This window comes from Trichechus manatus, unplaced genomic scaffold (assembly GCF_000243295.1).
Source record: "Trichechus manatus latirostris isolate Lorelei unplaced genomic scaffold, TriManLat1.0 scaffold00125, whole genome shotgun sequence".
Classification (NCBI taxonomy): Eukaryota; Metazoa; Chordata; class Mammalia; order Sirenia; family Trichechidae; genus Trichechus; species Trichechus manatus.
Genome location: NW_004444061.1, coordinates 2,487,280 through 2,498,488, shown reverse-complemented (window position 1 = coordinate 2,498,488; position 11,209 = coordinate 2,487,280).

Sequence of the window (11,209 nt, the reverse complement as noted above, 5' to 3'; positions counted from 1 at the left end):
CCTAGCCCATCACTCTCTATCTCCCTACCCTGCTTTATTTTTCTCCATAACATATCACCATCTGATACGCTAAATATGTTCTTGTTTATCTGCTTATTGGCCATTTCTCCGCAAAGGAATGTATCCATGGGGACTGAGACTTTCCTCTGCTTGTTCATTCCTGTATCCCCAGCATCTAGAACAGTGCCTGGCACATAGTAAGCACTCAATAAATACTTAATGAATAAATACATAAACAATTTGACTCAAAAAATTAGTAATGTTATGCTGAATAATTAAGAATAAGCTATATAACCATACATATTGAATATTATTTTTTTCTAGGATCACATTATTTTGTCCTAGTAGATTTTTAAAGGCATCTTTCAAGATTTATCAACCATGTTAGACAATTTTCAGATGAGAATCTTACCCTTCAAAAAGCTAGTGGTTTCAAATCCCAGTTGCCTTTTTGCCGTTCAAAACAGTTTTTCTTACATGAATAGTTGTTTAAATCTAGCCTTTAGAACTGACAGAAGGAAAATGCAGATAATTGCTGTTACAATAAATGGAAAAGCAGCAAAAATTACCAATTTTTTTCAGCTCATTTAACCCCTAATCAACTGTCAAGCAAAACATCCTTCCCAACTGACAGCCTCAGTTAGCAAACTAAAGGGCCTGCATTTCTCAGGCTCCTGTCACATCTCAAGTCTCAGAAAGCAAACTAATTGCTTATCACTTAAGCAAAATAGGGAACCAACCAAAACCAAACCCACTGCCATCGAGTTGATTCCAACTCACAGCAACCCTATAGGACAGGCTGTAAATCTCTACGGAAGCAGCCTGTCACGTCTTTATCCCAAGGAGCTACTGGTGGGTTTGAACCATCGAACTTCTGGTTAGCAGCTGAGAGCTTTAACTACTGTGCTACCAGGGCTCCCTAAAATGGGTAACAGGGGCATTATATTTCCTTATTACTGTACAACTCTATTTCCTTACTTTTTTTTTTTTTTGAGCTGTTGATCTCCACTTTAAAATTGCAATTTTTTCTCAACCCTTTCAGATATCAGATGTTTGTAACTTTGACGTGAAATCTTCCTTTGCTTTATTTTTCTTACAATCAGATTGTGCTTGACATTATAGTCTACAAGCAGCACTGCCATGTTTAAAAGAAACTTCCAAACTACCAACAACCTTCATCTTTTTTCCATAAAACTCTGAGGTAATGTCTACATTTTTGCCCAATGATTTACCTGTCCTATGACCCTTAAAGACACAAAAAGTAGAAGCTGTTCTATCGAGTCATTTAAAAAATTACAAGGATATTGGACCTAAGATGAGTATTACAAAGTTGAAAACAAATACCATAAGTTATAAGTTAAGGGCAGTACTAACTCTTGTCCTATCAGATGTTAAAAATGTAGACAGTCATCAGACTATACAAATATAGCAATGGAAAGTACATAAATAATCCCTATTTAGTACATGAGAGAGTAGACATTTCAAATCAATGAGAAAACAATAGATTTTTTAAAATGGTGTTTTATAACTGTCCAATCATTTGAAAAATAAAATATTTAAATCCTACGTCAGTTAGGGATACTCAGGCTGAAATAACAAAGCAATAACAACAACTAACAGAGGCTTAAAACATAAAATATAAACATGAAGTCCAAAGGTAGGCAGTCCCAGGATTGCTTCAGCACTTTAAAGATGTTGTCAAGCACTCACATTCTTGGTACCCTTCTTTTTCACCATCCTCAGTGTGTTGGTGTTTTGTCCTTGGGATTGTTGCCTCATGATGGCTGTCACAACTCAAGATATCAAGTCTTCACATACGTGCAGCCAAAGGCAAGAAGTAAAGGCAAGCCAGGCTTAAGAGAGAGCACTCCTTTAGTACCTCTCTCCTTTTAGGGAGAAAAATTGTCTTTCCAGAAGCTTCCCAGCAGAATTCCTCTTATGTCTGATTGCCTGGGCTAGGTTCTTGATCATTCCTTGCTGCAGAGGATGCTAGTAACAACAGTGTCTGGCTTTCTCAGCCTTTGCGCTGGTAAATAGACAAGGGAAAAGGAGGTTGGAAATGGATATTGAGGAGAATGTAAATTGTTGGTAAGATATATCAAACACATGCTTCTGACCATCCTGAGAGTAAATCCTACTGAACTAGCCTTCCCTCAACATACAAATATAAAACTGGAGAAAATACATGAAATGATTAATTTCAGAACTTGGACAATAAGATGCACAGGACTATGATCCATGAGAGAAGGAAAACAAATAAGGTGAAACATACTCCCACTCCAGCTTTCTGTCTGCAGGAACTTTCAGCCCGTAGCAGAAGGAAGGGGAGCCCAAATAAAGAATGGCAGTCTTGTTGAATTAAGGTGACAGAGATCAAAGCTCACATCAACTGGGGTGGCTAGAATTTGTGGTGCAGGGCACCAGGAAGAAGGGAGACGTGCTGAGAAGGAGCTTCAAAAATCTGCATAGAAGTCCCCTTGAGTCTTTGGCCAAATATTCAAACACTTAGCTCTGCATGTGCAAGGTGAGACTCCAAGAGACTGGGCAAAAAAGAACTAACAGGAAAAGAACAATCACCAGGGAGCTATTAGCTGAACAACAACCAAAGCTCACGTGGAGGCATTTGAGTACCAACCAGTCAGAGTGAAAAGACCATGTTGAACCCCTGGGCGTTTGGCAGACACTTCCAAAATGGCTATGCTTAGGATATGGCTAATCTAGTCCTAGAATCAAGACTACTCCCGACATGCCCTAACAAAGCATAAAAAGAAGCGTAGAAAGGTTAACTGTGGTCCACAAATACATCAACTGACAGCTGAACACAATGCAACACTATTATGGAAAAAAAAAATCAGACAATAATGTAGCATCTGTAATGCTCATATACAAGCAAAACTTACTAAGACACAGATACTCAAGGAAGGAAAGCATGACCCACAGCCAAAAGAATATCAGTCAATAGAAACAAATTCAATTCCATATGATTAAAATATTTACAGGCAAAATGGAAACACTACACGTACCAGAAGAAAATGTAGGTGAAAATTTCCGAGTTTTATACTGAATGTACAAAGTATAATGAAAATGATTGATAAATTTGACTACTTATGTATTTAAATCACCTAAGAATCAACAGTAACAAAAGACTTCATGAACTGAATTAAATACAAGCAACAAACTGGGGGAAAATGCAACTTTGATTAAAAAAATGGTTAAAATTATTAACATATAAAGGCTTTTGAGATTAATAAGAAAAAAATGGTGCAAATAAAAAATGGGCAACACATAAAAATATTGATGGTCAATAAACATATAAAAATGTTCAGCTCTATTAGTAATAAAATAAATGACCATCTAAATACAAAAACTTATTTCACATAATAGATTGCTGAAGATCAGAAAGAATAATATACTGTGTTAACAAGGGCAAAGAGAGATTTTATATACCACTAAAAGCTCTGTTGGCACAGTGGTTAAGAGTTACAGCTGCTAACCAAAATGTCGGCAGTTTGAATCCACCACCCACTCCTTGGAAACACTATGGGGCAGTTCTACTCTGTCCTATAGGGTTGCTATGAGTTGGAATCAACCCAATGGCAATGGGTTTGGCTTTTTTTTTTTTTTTTAAAGGGAAATGTAGTTCTGTGCTGAAGGGTAATTTGGCAGCATTTGTCAACAGCTGAAAAACTATTTATGAGATCCAACCCTAAAGTTCTATTTCCAGGAAAATAACCTAAGGAAATAACTGGATAAGTGAATAAGATATTTATATGAGGATGTTCATTACACAGGGTTGTTTACAATAAGCAGTGGATTCTAAGCACAAAATGGCAGCTTGAACACTCACTGACCCAACCACCCTGGCAGTGCATATACACGGTAGGGAGACAAAAAGTCTGTGTATGAAAATTAATGAGCCATCTCACGTAACTCTGTCACATGTAAGGGTCCAAGCAACCCTTCCTGAGGCTACCTCTAACTGAATACAATATACACTGAGAGGGAGGAGCCATCGAAAGAGCATGCCACTCCTGGGCAGAACCAAGAAGGTTGAGAACAATGCTGGATCAAAAGGTCTGCTTCAGAGCAGCAGAGGCCAGCAAGTGGGCTCCTAGACTGATTTGTGTCATATGAATGATCTCGTGGACACTCCCAGAAATACTCATGTCAGGTGACCATTTTAGTAAGGGTAATGGAAGGTAGGCAAGGCAACTGAAAGCAAGAGCCATTGAATTTGAGTTTTCCAGTTAATATATCCACCAAGGAGTGAGATCTGGGAACAACCCCCACCCCCTCTCTACTGAGTAATAGTCTAGTCCTATAAAAAAAATCCACTTCTGGGAGTCTGAAACTCTGAGAGAATTTAATTTCTCTTACTTAGTTTCTAAATTCCTCCCTGACATTTGTTTTCTGTCTTTGGGACATTCAGTTGTTCTTTTTACTAATTTTTCTTTTTGTTGTTGTTAACTGAGTGCCAACCATTTCAGTAGGTAGCATATGATCAAGAACTGATGGTGATGAAGGAAGAAGTCCAAGCTGCATTGAAGGCATTGGCAAAAAACAAGGCTCCAGGAATTGACAGAATACCAACTGAGATGTTTCAAAAAACTGATGCAGTGCTGGAGGTGCTCATTCGTCTATGCCAAGAAATTTGGAAGACAGCTACCTGGCCAACCAACTGGAAGAGATCTATATATGTGCTCATTCCAAAGAAAGTTGATCCAACAGAATGCGGAAATTATCAAACAATGTCATTAATATCACATGCAAGTAAATTTTTGCTGAAGATAATTTAAAAAGGTTGCAGCAGTACATCAACAAGAAACTGCCAGTAACTCAAGCCAGATTAAGAAGAGGGCATGGAACGAAGGATATCATTGCTGATGTCAGATAGATCCTGGCTGAAAGCAGAGAACAGCAGAAAGATGTTTACCTGTGTTTTACTGACTATGCAAAGGCATTCAACTGTGTGAATCATAACAAATTATAGATAACATTACAAAGAATGAGAATTCCAGAATATTTAATTGTGCCCATGTAGAACCTGTGCATAGACCAATAGACAATCATTCGAACAGAAGAAGTGGATGCTTCATGGTTTAAAATCAGGAAAGGTGTGTGTCAGGGTTGTATCCTTTTACCATACTTATTCAATCTGTATGCTGAGCAAATAACCTGAGAAGCTGGACTATATGAAGAAGAACAATGGCATCAGGATTGGTGGAAGACTTATTAACCTGCGATATGTGGATGACACAACATTGCTTGCTGAAAGCAAAGAGGACTTGAAGCACTTAGTGATGAAGATTAAAGACTATAGCCTTCAGTATGGATTACACCTCCACATAAAGAGAACAAAAATCCTCACAAGTGGACCAATTAGCAACATCATGATAAACAGAGAAAAGACTGAAGTTGTCAAGGATTTCGTTTTACTTCAATCCACAATCAACACCCATGGAAGCAGCAGTCAAGAAATCAAATAACATATTGCATTGGGCATATCTGCTGCAAAAGACCTCTTTAAAGTGTTGAAAAGCAAAGATGTCACTTTCAGAACTAAGGTGAGCCTGACCCAAGCCATGGTATTCTCAGTCACCTCATATGCACGTGAAAGCTGGACAATGAATAAGGAAGACCAAAGAACTGATGTCTTTGAATTATGGTGTTGGTGAAGAATATTGGATATACCATGGACTGCCAGAAGAATGAACAAGTCTGTGTTGGAAGAAGCATGGCCAGAATGCTCCTTGGAAGCTAAGATGGAGAGACTTTTTCTCATGTACTTTGTACATGTTATCAGGAGGGACCAGTCCCTGGAGAAGTACATCATGTTCGGTAAGTAAGGTGAAGGGTCAGCAAAAAACAGGCAGATCCTCGATGCGATGGACTGACACAGTGGCTGCAACAATGGGTTCAAACATAGCAACAGTTGTGAGGATGGTGCAGAACAGAGCAGAGTTCCACTCTGTTGTGCAGAGATAGGGTCACTATGAGTTGGAACCAACTCGACACCACTTAACAACAACAACAGATTGCCACCCTTGAGTTGATTTCAGGGGGATAGTGGGATTACAGGTATTTATTTTCTTTTGCTTTTTCATTTAGAATGTTTTTAATGTCACTACGTTTTGAAATTTTTAAGTAAACAAGGTGGAAAGAAAGTGCATCTATTGGGAAGCGAAAGTGAAAATAATGCACATGCAGTCTTGGACAGACTATTACTTAAACACCCTTTTTATTGTTTACCTTGTATTAAATTTGTTCTTGATATGCTGCTTATCTCCACCCAACTACATCACAGTTAACTGTCGAGAAAAAAAGAACACATTCTCTAAACTGAGCTTTTTGAGAGCAAGGACTTTTTCCTCTCATTAACCCTTGTATTATCCAACAAAGTAATTCGTGCTTAAAAGTGCTGGGCACTGGGTTAGGCACTGAGTTTATAATCTGAGCAAAAGAGATACAATTTTTTCCAAAAATAATTTTAGCTGATGAGATTGTGTTTTGTTTCTTTGGATCCAGAAAACCAAACCAAACCAAACTAATTGTCATCAAGTCAATTCTGACTCATAGCCACCCTACAGGACAGAGTAGAACTGCCCCATAGAGTTCCCATGGAGTGCCTGGTGGATTTGAACTGCCTACCTTTTTGTTGGCAGCTGTAACTCTTAACCAGTACGCTACCAGGGTCTCACAAATTCTAGGAATAAAGGGGGACCCTGGCTAAAAGTGTGCTTAACTAATTGCTATCTGCCTTGGCGACCAGTACCTTTGCTTTAGCTGCCATAAACCTCTGTGGCATTATCTACTCAACCATCCTTCTTCCATTTAGTGTTCCAATCTCACCTACACACTAGCAGATGCCCTTCTTCTCTGCAAGACAGAAAAGACCAACCATATTAAGAATTCTCTGCAAAATGGGGGAACAATCAAGGGATCTTAGGCCGGTCCATAATTCATTGTCTTCTCTTCAGTAAGAGTTATCAGTGCTCTGTTTATGACCCTGTAGGAGCTTAATTCATAGAGAGCCTTGATGAAAGGCTTAATGAAAGGGTGTGTGTTATAAAAAATAATATGAAACAGGAAAACAGAAATTAATACGGCTGGTTCTTAAAGAAAAAAACATTTGCGTGTGAGATAGAGAGAAGAAAGGCAGAATTAATTCCAATGATTTTTATCGTTCAAAACATTTTTAGAATTCCTTTTTGGTAACTGTCTTCATAGAAAATACCCTAACGATAGATTTAACTTCTTAAGTAAACAAAGTTTTTAAATACAGCTGCAACAGGAAGAATTTCTTTTGGTCAACCACATGATAAAGTTCTACTCAACGTTTCTCAAATTGAGATTCCTTGTCTATTAGTCTTTAAAAATAAACCAACAAAGTAGTTCTTTGGCCAAATAAGTTTAGCAAGTATTTCATCCTATTTTTCCCCCTTTGGAGATTTACAAATCATCTTCCTATCATATTTTTTGCCCTTGCTCTTGTTTAATCCAGATTCTGGAAGTAATTTGACTCAGAAATCTTTTGTATAAATTAATACCTATTAATATCCCATAGAATGCACATTGGAGAACACTGCTTTAAAGTAATGCATGCTTTTCTTGTGTCATTTTTTATTTTGTTCTAAAGACAGTTACTTGGACATATAGGTTTTAGATATAACTATTTTTAAAATCAGTTCCTGTAACAGACACTGTAAGCTGCAGTTTTGATATCCAGTTTACCCTTCTACCTCAACAAAACAAACAAAACCCTTTGTTCAATGTGGCGATGTGCTCAGTTAAAAACACTCACTATTCTAGTCCACCTTGTGGTCTTCGAGCAAGTTTTAGCAAATAAGATGTAAGCAAAAGTAACTAAGTATGGCTTCTAGGAAAGCTACTTAAGCTAATTTTGCTGGTGTGCCTCTTTTACCTCATCCGTTTATCCTGCCAGGAACACAACTGTGACGTCTGAGGTGCTGCTAGCACCTTGAAACCATGAGATTGAAAGCCACACTCTAAGGAGAGTTGAGCAGGAAGATGGAAGCAGCCTGAGTTCTTGTTGGCATTACTGAGCTGCCATACCAGCCTTCAGCTCCAGAACTTCTTTTTGTTCAAGAAAAACAAACTTGTTTCTTGTTTAAGCCATTCTCTGTTAAATTGTTTTTTTATTTTAACCAAACACATTCCTGAGAGTCACATTTATGATTTACCTTTTTTTACCTTGCAATTGAATTAACTGTGTTTTAGACTTATTATTATTGTGCTTTTATTGCAAATCACCTAAAGTCTGTCTTAAAAGTAAGTATATCATACACAAATAAATAAAAAAATATATTCAAAACTATTGCAAGCTCTACACTGCAAACTTCTCCAGGACAGCAATCAGAAATAAATATACAAGTGGTGTACAATGGTTTTTCTAAACCAAGTATTGACCAAAGAATCTAAAACAGTCAGTTTTGTTTCATTTTATAGCAAGCACCTCCTAAGAATTCTGTTTGCAATATATGTCTATTCAGAATTTAAGTAATGCAAATAAATTTTGTGGTGAGAATTTTATTTCACCCATTGTAAAAACTGTAAACACCCTAAAGTATTATAACTTTAGCCTGGATGCCACTTTTACTTCGTTCCCTTTGTATGGAGAAAATATGACTTCCTCCCAGTTCTGATCACAACTGAACTTGGGACTTTTGGGAAATGGACAGCTTTAAAATATGTGGTAAAATGGAGATATAAATTGCTGAATATTATCATCATCTTGATGGCATTGTAGTTTTTTTCTCTTCTTTAGACATAGATTCACTCACTGGGAAAAAAGATACAACTGAACTCTGTAAGTCTACACAGAATGGAAGGGTAATAACCTAAACCACTCTTAAGGTTCTATTGAAGATAGGCTGCTTTACCATTGTTGCAAATTGCCCTGCAATTTGCAATTTTCAAAAGTAACTATACAGACTCGAAATTTTTATCTGTGGAAAAGTGATGAGACAGAAACCAGGCTCATTTAGAAAGTTTCATCTGATTGAAAAAGGGCCAAGATCAAGCCCAGATCTGGTCATTTCAGTGTGTATTAGTTCTTCATAATTACTAATGGAATCCTATAGGTTTTGGGGGCTGCCTCCCAAAGGTCTTCTAAATAACCAGCTATAAAGAAAGAGATATCAAACAGAGGTGATATTTAATCTGTGGCAAGAGTTTCCAGAGAAAAATTATAGACAAGGTGCCTCTAAGCTGTTCATGTTAACAAAAAAAAAAAAAAAAACCTCTAAGTAGCAATTATTTCATCCATAAGAAATCCTGAGCAATTGATAAATTTAACAAACTATTGAGTGCTTCCACCACCCATTTGTCAACTTGTTGGACTGTGGTGGTTTGTATGCTGCTGTGATGCTGGAAGCTATGCCACTGGTATTTCAAATACCAGCAGGGTCACCCATGGTGGACAGGTTTCAGCGGAGCTTCCAGACTAAGACAGACTAGGAACAAGGACCTGGAGATCTACTTCCAAAAAAATTGGCCAGGGAAAACTTTATGAATAGCAGCAGAACATTGTCTGATATAGTGTCGGAAGATGAACCCCTCAGGTTGGAAGGCACTCAAAATACAATGAGGGAAGAGCTGTTTCCTCAAAGTAGAGTCAACCTTAATGACATAGATGGAGTAAAAGCTTTAGGAAACTTCATTTGCTGTTGTGGCACAATTCAAAATGAGAAGAAACAACTGCAAACATACTTTAATAATCAGAATGTGGAATATACAAAATATCTAGGAAAATTGGAAGTTGTCAAAAATGAAATGGAAAGCTCGGAGATAGATGCCCTAGGCATTAGTGAGCTGAAATGGACTAATAATGGCCATTTTGAATCAGTCAATCATATAGTCTACTGTGCTAAGAATGACGGACTGAAGAGGAACAGCATCCGATTCATTGTCAAAAAGAATACTTCAAGATCTATCCTGAAGTACAACACTGTCAGTGATAGGATAATATCCATATGCCTACAAGAAAGACAGTTAATATGACTATTATTCACATTTACACACCAACCACTAATACCAAACAGAAGAAATCGAAGATTTTTACCAACTTCTGCAGTCTGAAATTAATCAAACATGCAATCAAGATGCATTGATAATGACTGGTGATTGGAATGTGAAAGTTGGAAACCAAGAAGAAGGATTAGTAGTTGGAAAACATGGCCTTGGTGACAGAACTGATGCCACAGATCGAATGGCAGAATATTGCAAGACCAACGACCTATTCATTGGAAATACCTTTTTTCAACAACATAAACGGTGACTATACATGTGGACCTAGCCAGATGGAATACACAAGAATCATATTGACAACATCTGTGGAAAGAGACAGTGAAGAAGGTCAATATCATCAGCCAGAACAAGGCCAGGGGCTGACTGCGAAACAGACCACCAGTTGCTCCTATGTAAGATCAAGCTGAAGCTGAAGAAAATCAAAATAAGTCAACAAGAGCCAAAGTACAACCTACAGTATATCCCACCTGAATTTAGAGACCATCTTAAGAATAGATTTGACACATTGAACACTAATGACCAAAGATCAGATGAGTTGTGGGATGACATAAAGGACATCATATCATACATGAAGAAAGCAAGGGGTCCTTAAAAAGAAAAGAACAAAATGGATGTCAGAAGAGACTCTGAAACTTGTCTTGAATGTAGAGTAGCTAAAGTGAATGGAAGAAATGAAGAAGTAAAAGAGCTGAACAGAAGATTTCAAAAGCTGACTCAAGAAGACAAAGTATTACAAAGACATGCAAAGACCTGGAAGTTAGAAAACCAAAAGGGAGGAACATGCTTGGCATTTCTCAAGCTGAAAGAACTGAAGAAAAAATTCAAGTCTCAAGTTGCCATATTGAGGGATTCTATGAGCAAAACATTGAACGGTGCAGGAAGCATCAAAAGAAGATGGAAGGAAAACACAGAATCACTGTACCAAAAGAATTGGTCGACATTCAACCATTTCAGGAGGTAGCATATGATCAAGAACCGATAGACTTGAAGGAAGAAATCCAAGCTGCACTGAAGGGAATGGTGAAAAACAATGCTCCAAGAATTGACGGAATACCAATTGATATGTTTCAACAAACGGATGCAACACTGGAAGTGCTCACTTGTCTATGCCAAGAAATTTAGAAGACAGCTACCTGGCCAACCGACTGGAAGAGATTCATAT